The 18,844-nt window shown below is 50.6% G+C and overlaps 1 protein-coding gene across 2 annotated transcripts in view; it reads left to right on the forward strand.

Moving 5' to 3' along the window:
- Positions 1–18,844, forward strand: part of GNG4 (G protein subunit gamma 4) — a 44,908-nt gene that overhangs the window by 10,017 nt on the left and 16,047 nt on the right. The gene's annotated exons all lie outside the window — the stretch shown is intronic.

Raw genomic sequence — 18,844 nt, forward strand, 5'->3', positions numbered from 1 at the left:
AAGAATGACATAAAAAAAGCATCTGACGAAGTGGGTCTTTGCCCACGAAAACTTATGCTCATACATTTCTGTTAGTCTATAAGGTGCCACAGGACCCCTCGTTGCTTTTGCAGATCCAGACTAACACGGTTACCCCTCTGATAAAAAAAAGCAATGATGTATAATTGTTTCCTCGTGACTTCAAGCGAGGTTTTTCTTAAAGGACTGGTCCTCAGCTTAATTTTTTGGGGTGGGAACAGTATACATCAGCAAATAACAGTGAAATAGAAACATTTGCATCTCTACCTACGTGTTGTGTACCCACAATCAGATGATTTTGAAGCACAGATACACAAATTTGCATCTGCATTGCCCTAACTTGGGAGGAAGAAAGACAAAGATTCAAGGGGTTAATATGGCCAAGATTTTATAAACTCATCTGGGAAATATTCATGAATAAATCATATAGGCCATGTCTACACTAGCCCAAATCTTCGAAATGGACATGCAAATGGCCATTTCGAAGATTACTAATGAGGTGCTGAAATGCATATTCAGCACCTCATTAGCATGCCGCCGGCCATAGCTCATAGAAATAAGGGGATTTCGAAGTTGGCAGGGCCTTTTCGAAAATGACCTCCATCTGGATGAGCCACACAGCAGAGAAAAGCAGCAATTTCAAAGAGCCAGGGCCGGCAGCATGCCAATGAGGCACTGAATGTACATTTCAGCGCCTCATTAGTAATCTTCGAAATGGCTATTTTGAAGATTTGGACTAGTGTAGACGTAGCCATAGTGTAGATCATCATTTGTTCCTTTATTATTTCTGCTTAATTGGAAAGGCTGCTGTTCCTGGGACCCCATCACCCTCCCTTCTGTGAAGTAGAAAGGAGGTGGTGATGGTCATCTAATTGCTGTACTGGATGCTGATCTATCTCCAGATTCACACCTCCAGTTTTATTCAGGAACTGGACCTCTGATAGAATGAAGACCTGCACCGAATACCTGTAAAATTGCGAGAACTTTACCTAACCTCGTTAATATCCCATTGGGGCCCTGACCTGCCGTAAGGCAGGTAAGGAAAAAAAAAAAAACATCTTGCCCCAGCAAATCTGTCAATGAGAGAAATTCCTCTTCAGCCTTGAAAGAAAAAGACAATTAGGGCAGTGCCCGCCACGAATGTTAAAATTCAGATGTGCTCTGCTCCCAAGGGTGAGGAGAGTGCATGCTTCTTGTTCATGATAAGAGACTGGAGAGAGCCATCTGTAAATCCCCTCTCTCCTACAATGCACAAGATGGTTGGTGTCCTGCGTCAGCCAGCCTCATTTAGGTGCCCTTGATGCAGGTAGCTCTCCTTTTTGTACTCACCTGGTAATGGATAGTGCAAATAGTGGGGGGAACCTTTAAAGGAGCACGTACAAGCCTTTTTTCTTGATGGCAGGACAAAGGTTATTGGCATTTGGGTTGAGGTAGAAGTAGTTTCTTCAGTTGCAGATTGCACCAATAGTAGAGAAAGCTGCCCTTTAGAAATTTTGTGGCACTTAGAATGTGCTTTGTTGTTTTAAATCACCGTTCTGTCATTCTGTATTACCATGGAACATGGGTGAAACAGAAAATACACAATTTCACCTGTGTTTTGTTCAGCAGAGTTGTGCTGAATTCTGCTGGAGAATTAAGTTGAATGATGGTATAATTAATTTTGTCTTTTCCACATTTGTCTGTGTCTGATATTTGAGGATATTTCTGTGGGTAAAATTACTACATTTTGAAGGTGTACTAAGCATTGGTGGTGAAGAGATGATCTTGGTTAGGTACATTTTCATAATTTGTAACTGAAAAGTATAGCATAAGTACTCTTCTTTTCTCCCTGGCTATATCTACATTTGCATTCCTCTTTCGAAAGAGGCACGCAAATGAGGAAAATTGAAAATACAGATGAGGTGCAGATTTACATGTCTGGTGCCTCATTTGCATTTATTCCGAAAGAAAAAAAGCTGTGTAGATGTGGCTTCTTTGAAAGTATCCTTCATATATATTTATTTATTTATTGAGGGGAAAGAAGAGTTCTTTCAAAAGAGCTACATGTGCACTGCTTTTCTCTTAAAAGAAGTGCTGTTGAAAGCATATGCAAGTGAGGTGCCAGATATGTAAATCTGCACCTCATTTTCATTTTTGATTATCCTCATTTACATGCCTCTTTCGAAAGAGGAATGCAAGTTTAGACACAGCCCCTATGTCTTCGGTTAGGCCAAGATTTTAAAAGGTGGTAAACTGGGTACCCAGAATCACTAGTCACCTTAGAAGGGCACGTTTTTTCAGGGTCAGTTATTCATCTGTCTAAAAATCAGCTTCCTTTTACAATGTCATCTTGCACACATGGTCTATACCTGAAAATCATATCCTTAAATAAGTAAATAAAGGATGAGAGGGGAGAGGGAGTAACTTTAAGCAAGTCCAATTCAGTTGAATTGAATTTTCCTTCAACCTTACACAGTTCACAAATTTCATGCATTTCTTATGTTCCTCATCTGCAAGAACAGATAAATGATTCCACTGCAAGAAACTTAATTTTATAGCTTTAATTTCTTAATATACAACATTCACCTGAATTGGGTAAATGATTTCTTTTTCTGTTATTGCATAATATGATCTAGACTAACTTTTTAGTATTGCAAGCATATATCTTTCTTATAATCACCGATATTATAACTAGGCAAGTTATTATTCCCCTCTGCTTGGCACTGGTTAGGCCACATGTGGAGTATTGTGTCCTGTTCTGGGCCTCCCAGTGTAGAAAGGATATGGATATGTTAGAGCAGGTTCAGCAGACGGCAACAGAAATGATTGAGGCTGAAGCACATGACCTGTGAGGAGAGGCTGAGAGATTTGGGCTTATTTAGCTTGCAAAAGAGAACACTGTGGGGTGATTTGATAGCAGCCTTAAACTTCCTGACAGGGATCTCTAAAGAGAATGGAGAGAGACTGTTCTCGGTGATGACAGATGGCAGAACGAGGAGCAATGGTCTGAAGTTACAGAGGGAGCAGTGTAGGTTGGATAGTAGGAAAAACTATTTCACTAGGAGGGTGGTGAAGGACTGGAATGCATTACGGAGAGAGGTGGTGGAATCTCCATCCCTAGACACTTAAGTCCCAGCTTGACATAGTCATGCCTGGGATAATTCAGTTGAGGTTGATCCTGCTTTAGGCAGGGGCTGAACTCGATGACGTTCTGAAGTCCCTTCCAGCCCTAGGATTCTATGATGATATGATAATATTTATTTACCCTTTATGAGCAATGGCAATACCAGGAAAATAATTTATGTAAATATATATTTTTGCCTCTTTTCTTCAAACACCTAAAGCAAATGCTTAATATCTAGCTCCCATTCCAAGAAAAATTTACAGATATGATAAAGATGTTGTTTCTTACTAGCAGATGTATTATAAAGAAGACTCTGTTGCAGTAAAATTTCATATCCTGCAGCCTTGGAACCAGGAGGCTGCCAGATATGAAAATATGACAGATCATAGAGAGTGATCCCTTTCCTCCCATTCTCTGACAGTGGGGATGCACTGCAGCACCACTCCCCTGCCTGAAGATCTCAGCAGCCTGGTCCCTGGAGCACCGCTTCTGCCCATGCAGCCCACTCTGCACTCCCCACTGGAGCTCAGCAGCTCAGGCTCCAGTTTCTGCTGCTGCATGGGGAGGTGGTGGGGAGGGGCTGGCTCCCCGTGCCCTGACCACTTGTCTCCCTTCTTGTTTGATTCTTTCTCAGACAAGTTGCTACTGCCATACTGAACACCACAGTATCTAAAGTTATATAGTAAACCCTCAAGATACGTGCAATGTGATTGAGTGTATCTCAGGATAATGTAACAGCAACGAAGGGTCCTGTGGCACCTTATAGACTAACAGAAAAGTTTCGAGCATGAGCTTTTGTGAGCACAGACTCACTTCATCAGATGCTTCAGCTCACGAAAGCTCATGCTCAAAACTTTTCTGGTAGTCTATAAGGTGCCACAGGACCCTTCGCTGCTGTTACAGATCCAGACTAACATGGCTACCCCTCCGATACATCTCAGGATAATGACACTGCTGCCCCTGACAGGAGCAGTGTCCTGCTGCTGTCAAGGGTGACAGCCACTCCTGTCAAGAGCAGCAGCAGCAAGTCAGGCTGCCCTCCCTGGCGGACAGCTGCTTGCAGCGCCAGTTCTCTCAGCTGGGAGAGCCGGCACTGCAAGCAGCTGTCTGCTGCTCCCCCACCTGCCTGCTCCCCCAACCCCCTCCCGATTTACACAAAATTTGATTTATGTGGAGTTGCCCAGGGATGCAACCTCCATGTAAATTGACGGATTTCTGTACACTCAAGGATCTCTAGCTCCTTCCCTTTCCATATTTGTGCTTTTTTTTTCTAATATACCTTGGGAAAGCTACAGTAGAACAAAGTGATAAGGAATTGGGTATATCATTTTAACTATTTTATTTGAGAAGGTGTTTCTCCAATCCACGTGCTTCTGCAGGAAGAACTTGAATGCACCGGTAAAGTATATCGGATGTCTCCATATGAATACTTGTCCACAGAATAACTGAAGAAAGATAAGAGGTGCTGAACAGAACTCAAAAGCTCCTTGGTAGAGGATCTAACAGGGCTTTTTATGCTCTCCCGGTTCTAGGCTTCTCCTGGGGTCTGAGTGGCTCCTCCTGATTTGGACAGCCCTGAAACTAAATTATGGTATTTTCTGAGGCTGCCCTCTAGGTTTCAGTGCTCTCTAGAATCCTAGCTCCTGGACCATCTCTGAAGTACCTTTCACACTTCCTGTGTCGGTGCATCTAGAGACTCTGGAGTGGCCATCTCACAGCTGTCTTGTTCAGCTCCTGTGCTGATGGAATTCTCTTGGGTGCATCTGGTAGTCTAAGGACGTTTAAGTTGCTCCTGCCCTCCTACCTGATATACAGGAAATAGAATGAGGATTTCATCCATAGTTTTTACCAATTCTGTACCCCAGACAGTACAGTGAATTTTACAGCAGGACTAGATGGAGGAAGTCCAGTAGCCAAGATGTTGTTCAGAGACATTTGAAATAATTGTGAAGTGAACATGAAAGCAAATAACACGTATTGACCCATGTCCCCCACCTGCTCTCCCCCAAAATACTTTCCATTCCTAGAATTTATAGCGTTCTCAAGCATAGTCATTAAACTGAAAAGTTCTTATTTAAATTTCTTTATTACTACATTTAATCTATAAATCTTCAAAGCACTCATTTTAAAGTTACAGTATCTTTGGATGTCATAATCTCAACGGTATTAGTGATGCACCAACATTTAATGGTGTAAAAAATGTGAAGACATTTAAATGAGAAACCCGAGTCCTGTTAGAGTGTGCCATTTACAAGATTACCCATGCAACCCTCACTTGGCCTCCTTGCGAATCCATATTATGCGCTAAATGAGACAGGGGACCAACAGGAGAAACGTGTATGTAAAACATGTATCAGGTGCGTGTGTATAATGTAGTGCTTGCTTTCTGATTCAGCATCATGCAGACATTTTAATAATCAGTGAATAGTCACATTTTATTTTAAGTGAAGAATCAGAATATCACTTATCAATAGTCCTTTAATTTATCTAAATCTACTCATCAGTAATTGGAAATTGCTTCTGCAAAGTTCTATTAAAAGCTATATAAACACATATTTAATTATATTTCACCTCTATTACGTGATGAGGAAGTTGACATGGTGGCTTCCCGCCCTGTGCTGAACCCAAAATTGGAATGGTTGGAGGGAAATGAACCACCTGGTCACTCTGGCATTTTCTTTGTTGTGTTGCATCTACTGGAGTGGAGTATGGTCTGTCACCAGGGTAAAACAGCACCCAAGCAGGTAGTAGTGCAGTGCCTCCATTGCTTCGCCATGAAATGGGCTCTCTCGTTCCACCACTGAATATTTATGCTCCCATGGGAGCAACTTCCTACTGAGGTACAGAATTGGATGTTCCTCTCCCTCAACCCTCTGGGACAGGACTACCCCCAACCCTACCTCCGAGGCATCTGTTTGCAATATAAATTCATTTGAAAAGTCCGGGATGACTAGTAGTGGGTCATTGCAAAGAGCTGTCCTTAGGTCCATTAATGCTTGTTCCGCCACCTGTGATCACTTCACCAGATTGGGGCCACGAGCCTTCACTAGATCAGTCAGTGGGCTCGCTCGTGTAGCGAAATGCGAGATGTACCTCCTGTAGTACCCCACCACCCTAGGAAAGCACAGACCTGTTTTTTTCACTGTGGCTAGGGCCCTTGTTGAATGGTCTCTAGTTTGTTCCTCTGGGGTTTCATAATTCCTTTGCCCGCTATGTACCCCAGATACCTGGCCTCGTTCGCAGTAAGGCCAGCTTGCCTAAAAATGTCTGACTGCTTTTACCCTCTCCAGGTGGGTTTCCTAGTCCAGGGTATGTAGGACAACATCATCTAGGTAGGCAGCGTTGTACCTGGTGTGGGACTGCAGCCTATCCATTAGGTGTTGGAAGGTCGCTGGAGCTCTGTGAAGACCAAAGGGGAGGACTGTACATTGGAATAGACAGTCTGCGGTGGAAAACAGTCTTTTCTTTGGCATCTTCAGCTAGATGGATTTGCCAATAGCCCTTGGTCAAATCCAGGGGAATCAGGTACTGGGCATTGCCTAAATATTCCACTAGTTCATCTATACATAGGATGGGGTATGCATCAAATTGTGAGATTTCATTTAGCCTCTGGAAGTAGTCACAGAAACACAGTGCCATCAGGCTTCGGTACTAGCACAATGGGGCTAGACCACCTGGCCATGGGATTCCTCGATGATCCCTATCTCCAACATTCTTTTCACTTCCACCTATATCTCCTCCTGCTTCATGGCTGGCACCTGGTAGGGCCTCATTGTTACTCGGTCTCCAGGGCTGCTGATGATATGGTGGACAGCCACTGTTGTTCGCCATGGTTTCATCTTTGTTCCTATAGATGATCTCAGTGACCTCCTCCCTTTGGGATGGCGTAGATTCTGGCACTACTCAGATTGGTACCAGGCACCCTGCTGGGGTGTTTATGGCTGACCCCGGGATGGTCACACAGGCCTCTCTCTCCTGCCAAGATTTCAGGAGGTTGACATGGTATAGTTGTTCTTGTTTTCTCCTCCCCAGCTGTTGTACTTTATAATTTACCGTCCCTATGCATTCAGTTATCTCACAGGGGCCCTGTCACTGGGCCGAAAGCTTACTCTTGGAGGTGGGCACTAGCACCACAACACAGTCCCCAGGCGGAAACTGCCAGAGTTTGGCCTGTTGATCATAGTATGTTTCCTGGGCCTCCTGGGCTTCCTCCATATGTTTTCTCACTAGGTGGGTGACCAGCTCCTTAGCTGCCGTACATAATCCACTATGTTTTTTCCTTTCGTTTGCCTCCTTGTCCCAGCTTTCCTTAGTTATGTTGAGGAGGCCCGTATAAGAGTTCAAAGAGGGAAAATCCAGGGGAGGCCTGGGTCACCTCTTGGATGGCAAACATAAGGATCGGTAATAACATATCCTAGCCCTTACCATCCTTGCTCACCTCCTTCCTAATCGTGGGCTTGAAGGTCCGACTGAACCTTTCCACCAGCCTGTCAGTCTGCGGGTGGTACATGGAGGTATGCAGCATCTGGATGTGGAGAAGAGAGCACAGGTCCTTCATTAGTCTGGACATAAAAGGCATTCCTTGGTCTGTCAGTATCTCCTTCGGAAAACCAACCTTAGCAGAAATTCCAGTTAACTCTTTTGCAATGCTATTCGAGGCCACAGTTCATAGTGAGACAGCCTGTAGCCAACAAGTGGCGTAGTCTAACACAACCAGTGTGTACTAGTGACCTCGGGATGTCTTATCTAGGGGGCCCACCAGGTCCATAGCAATCTGCTCAAATGGAGTCTCAATGATGAGTAGCGGCACGTGGGAAGCCTGGTGGGAACTTGGGCAGTGCAGCTGGCAAGATGCACTGCCCAGCATGCATTTTTGTGCACCTCTGGCCAATAGAACCTGCGCAGGTTTCCTGTCAAGGTCTTCTCCACCCCGAGATGTGCCCCAAACAAATGTGTGGGCTAGTTCCAATATGGCCCATTGGAGCTTCCGTGGAGCCAGGAACTGGCATACCTTTTGTCCCTCTATTCGTATAACCCGATACAGGAAGTCTCTCTTCAGCATAAAATAGGGTTCCAGATCTCAGGCCTGCCCATCTACAGGCACCTTGTCTGTCTCTGCCACCTCCCTGTGGGCATTGTCATACTGAGACTCTTTGGCCTGGTCCCAGCTGAAAGTTGCCCGCCCTGGGTTAGCTAATCCAAATCCTGAAGGGCAATCTTCCTCTCCCCTGCATTGGCTCTTCTAGGTTGGAGTTGGTACTTGCTTCTGGCTCTCTCTTTGCCTCAGCGTTTTCCGCTCCTGACTCTGAGCCCTGCCCTTGGGAGGCCAGGAGGCCTTTATTGATGCACGCGGCCTGCCGGGCCTGCCATAGAATCTAGGTGCCCAGGGCCTCGGACCCCCTCCTTTTGTTTCTTTGATTTCCTCCACCCTTGAGTAGAGAACAGCTCTTGGGCCGTCTCAGCAAACAAAGGGGTAGGAGGGTCCTCCACATTGTCTCCTTTTGGGCTGGGACATTCCCCTTCATCCTGCTGTGCAGGCGGAGTAAGTCCTGAAAACCTGAGAAATCCCTCCCAAGGATGACAAGATAGGGTAGGTGGGGGACTGTTTCAGCTCATAACCTAGTTCGAGTCCTCTGAATTTCCACCTCCATCCATGCTCTGAGGTAGTAAATCACTGTTTTATGAATGCAGGTGACCCCAGTGCAGGCCACTGGTGTTAGCTGGTCCAGCTTCACCAGTTTCCCTGAGACAAGCATCACAGTGCTCCCGGAGTCTACCAGTGTTGTGGTCTCTTCCCCTGCCCCCCCAACCACTCGGACCAGTCTAGTAAACTTGTCTGGGGTAACCGCCACCCCCAGCCATGTTGAGCAGGGAGCACAAGGTGTCCCAACTCCAAAGGTCATATTGCATAGGCTCCTCAATATTGGGGCACTGGTCTACTCCCCACACCCCTAGCACTGGTAGTCTTTTCTCAGGCTCTGGGGAGGCGACAAGGGCCTGGCCTCAGGGCTGTTCAGGCACAGGTCCCCCCGCCCCCCCCGTGCCCCTTAGAGGTCTCACATGTGCATCTCCCTTATTCTGGGGCACCCCAGGCTTTTGGGCGCTGAACCCCCCGGGGGCAATGTGGGTGGTCTACCCCTGATTGGCTCCCTCCCCTTATGAGGCTGCATAAATTCCCTCATGGCTAGGCACCTTTCAGCAAACCCTACAGCCTCATCGTAGGTGATGGGCTCATGTTGGCTCACCCAGGCCTGAAGGTCCACTGGCAGTTTCCTTGTGAATTGGTCGATGACCAGATCCTCCAGAATTTCCTAGGGGTTGTGAACTTCTGGTGGCAGCCACCTCCGGGCCAGGTGGGCTAACTCTGCCAGCTGGGCCCGCCTGGGGCTTCCCATACGGTTATCTCCACCTGTGGTACATCTGGGCCCAGATGGCTGTGGTCATTCCTAACTGGGCCAGGGTTTCTTCCTTTAGTTGTGGGTAGTTTAGTGCCTCCTCGAGGGACGGACAGTAGTAGGCCTTCGGTGCCTCCACATGTAAAATTGAGGCAGGGATGCTGGCCCACTGTCCTTTGGGCCAAGCTTCTCCCTGAGCAGTTTGTTCAAAGGCCTCGGCGTCATCTGCTGGCATCATTTTGGGAAGACAGCCTGTGACTCTTAATGTGCGAGGTGCTTTGTGGCAGTTAAAGAGATGCCTCAGAGGCTCACTGCGTCCCTTTTGCTCTACCTCTGGGTTTTCCCAGGGGTTGGGCACAGCCTATTGAGCCTTTATCATCGGCACAGTCATAAGTGGGGGAGGTCCCCCATGGATGTTGGGTCTCCTCCTGCCCCTTCTGAGCTGCCCCGGAGGGTGTGGGGCAGTCTAGGGGAAACTAGGTCCCCTCCCTCTCAATCCAGGTTCCGGCCCAGGGACCCTATGTAACTGTTGCTGGAGGATCTGTCTTCCTCAGCCCCAAGGACACCAGCTTCCTCCCTGGGCCACTTCCCCAGAACCTTCTACTGGCTGCTGTAGTTTCCTCTTGCAGGCTCTCTACAGTTCTTTCCTCCTTCCTGGTCCATCCCCTTTCTTCTTCCCCCTCCTTACCTGGCCAGACCCACTGCCAGGTTCCATAGGCCTTAATTGGCTGCAGGTGCTTGATTAGCCCCAGGTGCTGGATTAGCCTGTTGCTGCTGCTGCAGGCTGCTCCTTGACTAGCCTCAGACCCTGGGAAACATAAACCCACTGAGCCAACTGCCCACATACTTGCCCTCCATGTGGCTACTGTGGCCTGTGTGGTGAGCTGCTGGTGTGGAGAAGAGTTGCTGTTCTAGCCCCTGGGGCAGTTCTCCTCTTTCCTGCTTCTTGTAGGCTGCTTCCCACCCTCCCCCCAATTCCTCCAGCTAGCTCTTGGAGCTGCTGTGGGGGTGGTGGGGACACTTGTGCTGACCTGCCCTTGGTCAGCACAACCCTCCTTCTCCATCTTCTTGGGGGTTTGCTGGCCCCTTCATCTTTCTTGCAGGTCTGGAGTTCCATCTTTGCAGCTGCTGCTGCCATTACTGCAGAAGGAGTAAGGGGCTGCTTTTAGGTGCTGGTTGGGCTTCCCTCCACAGCTTGCTGTGGAGTGTGTTTGTGGGGAGTGAATGTGTGTGGAGCCCTTTCCCCCAGGGCTCTCAGAGGGTGGCTGTGCAGTTGAGGCAGGGTGCTGGGGTGTGGTCCTCCCCTAGCCCCAGCCCTAGCCTTAGCCACTGCTGGGGCCTTTCCATCTAGGCTCACCACTTGCCCCCACCTCTTCTGCTCTGGTGGACTCTGCAGCAGCTGCTGTGGGCCTGCTCCTCAGGCACCTGTGGGCACACCTGTCCCTTTGTAGCCCCTTCCCCTTGCTGCCTACCCCTCCTTTTGCTTCATCCCTTTCCCATGTGTCCATGGGCTCCCACCCCCATTTTTTGCTTTGTTTGTTGCCTGAGGTCCCCCCACTTCCTTAGTCACCTCCCTCACTGCTTCTCTTCTCCACATATTTCCTTAGTTCCCCTCATCTCCCCAGGGCAGCAGCAGGAGCTGGTCTTACCATCCTGTGCTGGGAGCTGTGGCTTTTTCTTGTGTTTCTCCCCTCCTTTCCTCCCGTCTCCACTCTACCCCTAGCTGGTCAGTCCCACAGCCTGGTGAGTGGGGGAAGGGTAGCCTTTCCTTTCCCCTGCTCTCCTCTCCTTACCCCCTCATCCTTCCCCTTTTTCTTTCTGTTAACTACCCTCATAGCCTGTTACTTGCTCCTGCCTTCCCCTCCCAATGGCTAATGTCCCTGTCAGGGGGTTGTCTTGTGACACCCCCAATCTCCCTTCCTCCCCTGTTCTCCCTTCCACCTCCACTATGGTGGGTCCACCTGAGGCTGCCAGGTCCTCTGCCCCCGTGGTGTCCAAGGGCATAGGTGTGGGCTCTGAGGCCCTTGCCACACCTGCTCTGGTACCCTCTGCCAGTTCCACCCCTAAAACAGCCCCTCCAGAAGGGTAGGAAGGGTCAGGGGACCAAAAAGGTCAAGAGCCCTGCCCAGAAGGTGAAACCTCCAATGGCAAAGGCTGCCAACGCTGCTGCAGCTTCCCCTGCTTCATGCTCCCCTTTTCTTTCCACAGACCCTGGGGGCCCTATCTCTCTGGCCCTCAGGTCATACCCCAGGCGGCTGCAACCTCGCATTCCACTCCGGCCATCTCTGGGAGTACCCCAGTGGCCGTGGCCCCTTCACCACCCTCACCAGGAGGCATAGAGTGTGAAGTCTCCTTGGTGTTGGCCTCACTCCACATAGAGATCATGTGTGGGTGATGGCACGAGTGGTGGCACCTGTGTCTGTGGTGGCAGCCTCCAGGATGTTCGGGAAGATAGTATTCTTCTTCGAGTGATTGTTCATGTTCATTCCAATTTGGGTGTGCACTGGTGCATGCCCAATTGCCGGAAGCTTTTTGCCCTAGTCAGTAGCCCGAGGGTCAGTGTGGCACCCCCTGGAGTGGCATCCATGTAGCAGCCCATATATACACTAGCCAACCCACTGCCCAGCTCAGTTCCTTCTTGCCACACTGTCGGTTGCTGGAGCTCGCTCGTCTTTGAGTGTTCGCTGGTAGCTTTTACTTTTAAATTAGTTGATAGATAGTAAAACAGCTGTAAATAGTTTAGATAGTTGTCATTCATTTGTAAATAGTTCCACTTAGCGCTTAGTGAGCCGAGGCAGGACTTTAACCTGTCTTGGTGCCAGGGGTTGCCTGGCTCGCCAGGGTTTAAAACCTGCTCAGAATGTGGCAAACGAATGCCCAAAAGCAACCCGCATAGCGCTTGCCTGAGCTGCCTCAGTGAGGCTCACCTCCAGGAATGCTGCTCTATATGCAAGACCTTCAAGCCTAGGACTTTGAAAGACAGAACTCAATGGCTGAAGGTACAACTAATGGAAACAGTCTTGCACCCGGACATTTCACCAGCAGGAGCTCAGAGCAGTGCATTGTCAGTGTAGAGTGCTCCGGCACTGTCAGAAAACTCCTGGCGACAAGAGCAGGACACGGCACTTAGCGCCCCCCTGGCACCATAAGAGCCAGTGCCCGGTGCCTCACAAGAAGAGGAGGTGGGACCAGGGTCAATCCCAGGAGAGGAGAAGGTGACGGCAGTCCTCGGGAGAGTCCACCAGATTGTATTGTGACTGGGATCATGAGGTGCAGGTGTCAACTCCAGTGCGAGGCGGAAGCCTGCATTCTCCCAGGCTGCCCTCGACGATGGAGGCCTTTAGCATGGTGCAGGGCTTCCTGCAGATAGCAATGCCATTACGGATGCCACACGGGGAGTCTTCGTCACCCCAGATTCAGGTGCGGGAACAGTTTAGAGGGGCCCTGGCACAGTTCCTGACACCCATGAGACCCTCGCAAATGGTCGCCTCCGTTGGTGCCTCACATCCAGCGGTACAGAGCACGCAGGAGCCGATAGCTACCATGGGACCCTTGGCACCACCGTGGTTGTCGGTGTCAGAGGTGGACTCCTTTTACTCCAGCTCACCTCAGACCAGGAGTACAAGATCATCCCAGTGTAGTGGACATCGACACCGGTCCTGACACCCTTCAGCGGGGGAGTGGCAGATGCCCCCACCAAGGTGCCCGGAGGTGAGCCTCACTGAGGCAGCTGCAATGGCCTTTCTGGACCCTGTGGGCAATCCATGAGGCACAGGGGCAGGCTGTGGGACTCCCTGCTAGGGCACCTGGTACTCCCTAGGTGCCGAGATTGGCACCCTCTGCTTCATTGGAAGCACCCCCCAGAGAGCAAGCAGAGTTGTCAGCACCGGTGCAATCGGCACTGGCCCAAGTGTGGGCGCCACACCTGCAGGCACCGGGACCTGTGGTGCAGTTGGTATCAGTGCCAACAACACGGGTACCATCCCAGGTGCCGAGTGGCCCTGTTGTCATGGCACTGCAGCATATGCTTCTGGGGGCGCTTCACCCCAGGCACCAAACACAGCACCACAAACCACGGTGCTGGGGACTCAAATAGGAATACCTGAACCCCCCTGCACTGATGGGCTTGGAGGGCGCGGTACCCTCGTCATCTTCCTCCACGGATGAGGCGTTGGCTGGATCCTCTGCATCCCCGGTAATGGAGATTGGAAGAGCGTACCAGTGGTTATTGAGAAGGGTGGCCCAGGGTCTTGGGGTACAGGCAGAAGAGGTTAGAGACGAAATAGACCTGGTTACAAACGTTCTTTCAGCATCGGGACCTACCAGAGTGGCACCGCCCATTATAAGACAGTTGCCAACACGGGCAATGAACATTTGTTCATCCACCCTCCCCCGACTCCCTGATCGTAGACACTGTGAACAACAGGGAGAGACGGGGGTCCAAGGCCCCTCCCCTAAAAACGGAGAGGCCAAACGCTTGGACCTGTATGGCAGGAAAGTTTACACCACAGGTGGCCTTCAGCTGACAATTGCTAACCAGCAAGCCATGGTTAGCAGATATGCTTATAGTATGGCCAGCTCCGTGGACTGCTTCAGTGAGCTACTCCCACCAGAGACCAAGTTGGACTTTACGGCCCTGGTGGAAGAGCAGAGACTCATCTCTAGAGCAGCACTGCAGGGTGCACTGGATGCACCAGATGCGGCCACCAGGGTCATGGCCTCGGGTATAGCCATGAGGAGTGGAGCATGGCTACAGGTCTCGGGACTCCCCAGTAAGGTGCAGCAATCCATACAGGACCTTCCCTTTGAGGGGCCCTTCCTGTTTTCAGAAAAGACTGATAAAAAACTTCATAGCATGAAGGACTCAAGGGCCACCCTATGTTCGCTGGGTCTACATACACCAGCAACCCAGAGGAGACACGTTACCCCGAGACCCCAGTTCACACAATTCCCACAACAACACCGGGATGATAACAGGAGAAGGGGCCACCATAGTAGGAGAAGTCACGGCCGCCAAACACAGGACCAGAGCCACCAAAAACCCCCATCGGGGTCTAAACATCCATTTTGATGGGGCAGTTGGGAGCGACACACTGGCCACCCTCTCAGTTTCAGCTCGTTTATTTTCATCCTGCCTATCCCCCTTCTACCATGCATGGTGCAGCATAACGTCGGATCAGTGTGTCCTCCACACTGTAGAAATGAGATATGCTATCCAATTTTCGTCTTAACCCCCTTCCCACTTCCCCTCTCTGTCCCTTTTCAGGGACCCCTTTCACGAGACATTTCTCAGGCAGGAGGTAAAGTCCCTCCTACATAAGGGGGCTACAGAGAAAGTTCCCCAAGAGTTCTGGGGCCAGGGGTTTTAGTCCCGTTATTTCCTGATTCCAAAAGCAAAAGGGGGATTAAGACCAATCGTGGATCTGCGAAACCTGAACAAATTTGTGAAAAAGATGAAGTTCCGTATGATATTCCTAGGCATAATTATCCTAATGCTAGAACAAGGGGACTGGTTGGCTGCTCTTGACTTACAGGACACTTATTTTCACATAGCAATCTATCCACCTCACAGAAGGTTCCTCTGGTTTGTACTAGGGAAGGACCATTACCAGTTCACAGTCATTCCGTTCGGCCTCTCCTTGGGCCCAAGAGTCTTTACCAAATGTATGTCAATAGTGGCAGCCTTCCTATGCAGACAGGGGGTGCACCTCTTTCCCTACCTGGACGACTGGCTCATCTGAGGTCGATCACAGTGCCAGGTGGCACGACACGTGCAGTTGATATAACAGACATTTGACACATTAGGTCGCCTAGTAAACAAGGCAAAGTCAGTACTAGCCCCAGCTCAGGTCATGGAGTTTTTGGGTGTCCAACTAGCTGCAGAGCAAGCCAGGGCCTTCCTGCCCCAGAGCAGGGTCCAAGCCATGGCATCTTGCATCCAAGAACTAATCAGGTTTCCAACCACAACGGCCAGGGGATGCCTCAGACTGTTGGGCCACATGGCAGCATGCACATTCATAGTCCAGCAGGCCAAGTTGCAAATGCACCCCTTCCAGCTGTGGCTCGCCTATCAGGGACAATATAGACAAGTTAGTGACAGTCCCCCCCATGAGTGTTAATGGCATTACACTGGTGGCTAGAGGGCCAGTTGGTTTTCATGGGAGTGTCCTTCAATCCCCCACAACCCTCCCTCTCCCTAGTTACAGATGCCTTGGACCTGGGCTGGGGAGCACACTTGGGGGGGCCAACAGACCCAGGCCCTGTGGAGCAAGCCCGACGCTGAGCTCCACATAAACGTGCAGGAGCTCAGAGCAGTTTGGCTGGCATGCAAAGTGTTTCAGAGCGACCTGAAGGGGCAGTGTGTTGCAGTCAGCAGAGAACATACAGCAATGTATGATATAAATAAAAAAGGCGGCACACGCTAGTCGCCCCTGTGTCTCGAGGCCCTCGCCCTCTGGGACTTCCGCATCCAGCACCAGATTCTCCTGAAGGCATTCTACCTACCAGGGACTTACAACTCTCTAGCAGACCATCTCAGCAAGTCCTTCAGGGACCACGAGTGGTCATTACACACAGAGGTAATGAATTTAATTTTCCAGAAGTGGGGACGTCCCTGGGTGGACCTCTTCACCACCCATCTCAACACAAAATTCTGGACATTCTGCTCTTACCAGAACCGGAGTCCGGGCTCTTGGTCAGACGCCTTCAGAATTTGTTGGTCGGGAAATCTCCTCTACGCCTTTCCTTCAGTACTTCTCATCCAACAAACACTGTTAAAAATTCGTCGGACCGAGCATCAGCTTGGGCTCAACAACACTGGTACTCGACCCTCCTGGAGATGTCTGTGTGCAACCCAGAGGTGCTCCTGTCACACCCAGATCTGCTGACACAGGAGGAGGGGAGACTGCAGCACCCCAGTCTCCAAGCGCTACATCTCACAGCGTGGAAACTGCATGGCTGAGACCGATGGAGCAGGCCTGCCCCGAACTTGTCAGGGAGGTATTGTTGAACAGCGGGAAGACCTCCACGAGGGCAAAATATGTAGCCAAATGGAAGAGGTTTTCTGTACGGGCCACTCAAAGGGGGCTAACCCCAGGGGAGGCCCCAGTACCACGTGTCGTAGACTACTTACTGGCCTTGAGCCAGACAGGGCTGTCACTATCCCACCTGAAAGTGCACTTGGCAGCCATTTCGGCGTTTCACCTGGGGCCCAGGATGTCATCTGTCTTCTCAGACCCTGGGGTGAAAAGGTTCATGAAAGGAATGGAAAGGGTCAAACCGCAGGTTCCAGCCCCTCTGCCAACATGGGACCTTAATTTGGTTTTGTCTAAGCTTAGGGCTCCCCCATTCAAACCTCTCGCCACCTGTTCCATGTTATTCCTTAGTTACAAGACAGCATTCTTGGTGGCCATTACCTTGGCCAGAAGGGTGTCAGAGCTCAGGGCCCTAACGGTGGTTCCACTTCATAGGGTGTTCCACAAGGATAAGGTCTGGCTGAGACCCCACCCGGAGTTCCTGCTGAAAGTGGTCTCCCCCTTCCACATTATGCAAGACATCACCTTACCAGTGTTCTGTCCAAAGCTTCAAGCCTCCCCTAGGGAGCAGAGCTTCCACACTTTGGATGTCTGGAAGATGCTGGCCTTCTATACGGACAGGACCAAACCCTTCCAAAAGTCTCAACAGTTGTTTGTTTGCAGTGGCAGACAGGATGAAGGGGCACTCAGTCTCCTCTCAACAGATCTCCTCCTGGATAGTGGCCTGTATCAGAGAGTGCTACAAACTGGCAGGGGTTCCCCCTCCGTGATCAGGGCTCACTCCACCAGGGCACAGGCATCCTCTGCAGCTTACTTGGCCAGGGTCCATATCCAGGACATCTGCAGGGTGGCCACTTGGTCCTCCATTCACATGTTTTCAGCTCATTACGCTTTAACACAGCATGCACGGGAAGACGCTGTGGTGGGCAGGGCTGTCCTGCACTCCTTCCAGGGCTCCGACCCCGCCTCCTAAACATTGGCTTGCATTTACCCTAATGGGAATGCACATGAGCAATCACTTGAAGAAGAAAAGACAGTTACCTGTTCTGTAACTGGTGTTCTTGGAGATGTGTTGCTCATGTCCATTCCAAAACCTTCTCGCCTTTCCCACTGTCGGAATAGCTGGCAAGAAGGAACTGAGGGGTGGGGCAGGGAGTACATATATGGGCTGCTATACGGGTGCCACTCCAGGGGGTGCCACACCAACCCTAGGGCTACTGGCTAGGGCAGAAAGCTTCCAGCAACTGGACATGCACCAGCGCACACCCAAATTATATTGGACATGAGCAACACATCTCTAAGAACACTAGTTACAGAACAGGTAACTGTCTTTTCTTCCTGGCATCGGAAGCTGCTGCCCAGGAGGCGGCAGAGAGGGGCCTGGAGGTCCAAGTGCCCCTGGCATCCACGTGCTTCCTGGTGTCCATGTGCCCCTTGAGCTGCTAGAGGAAGTGGGTGTACAGGTGGTGTTTTCCTCTGTTCCTCCTTTCCGCCCCAGTGTTGCCCTTCTGCCTTTCCTAACCATGCTGGGGAGGCCTCTGTCAACCCTGAGTCCCCTCCCTCTGGGCTGCAAGGACCCAAACCTCTGCCACATCCTCACCAACAGGCATGGGTCCAACTGCTGCCAGCAGCACATGGTGGGGTCGCCCCAGAGAGGACTTCTCTGGTGCCCCATTAAGGGGCCCAGTACTAGGTCTTTTATATGATGGGGGAGGCTCAGTGCTTCATTTGCCAAGCAACGGGCACGTCCGAAGGGACTGGTCTGGCCTGGAGAGGAGCCCTGGACCCCAGACACATGGGAGGGCACCAGCAACGTCCCTGCCAATGGCCCTATCAATATGGACCCAGGGGCCGCCCCTCCTCCCCCCACAGGGGATACCAGCACCACTCAGACGTCGGAGGATGCCCCTGCTCTGGACCGGAACACACATGCAGCTGCGGACGCCCCAGCAGGCGCTACAGCCAGGCCTGTGGAGGAGAGGGTGGCGGGGCCTGTGATGGAACTCACACAGTGCATGAGTCTCTGTGCCTTCCACACTCCCCAGCGCATGCTCCAGGAGGTAAAGGCCGCTTTATTGCCCACTGCCCAAGTCTATCTCAGCCAGGTCCTGTGAGAGGGTGCACCCTGTCTCCCTCTCACCCCGGCCCTCCCAACCACCTCCCCCTCATCACCTGAGCTGTCTGTACGTTCTGCAGCTGGTCCTGTTCCAAACCATGACAAGGCATCACCTGTACATGCTTGTGTTCCATTTCCCTATCCTCATTTCCTGCAGGGATACCAAGTGGAAGGACCT

The sequence above is a fragment of the Carettochelys insculpta genome, chromosome 3 (genome assembly GCF_033958435.1).
Source record: "Carettochelys insculpta isolate YL-2023 chromosome 3, ASM3395843v1, whole genome shotgun sequence".
NCBI classification, from domain to species: domain Eukaryota; kingdom Metazoa; phylum Chordata; order Testudines; family Carettochelyidae; genus Carettochelys; species Carettochelys insculpta.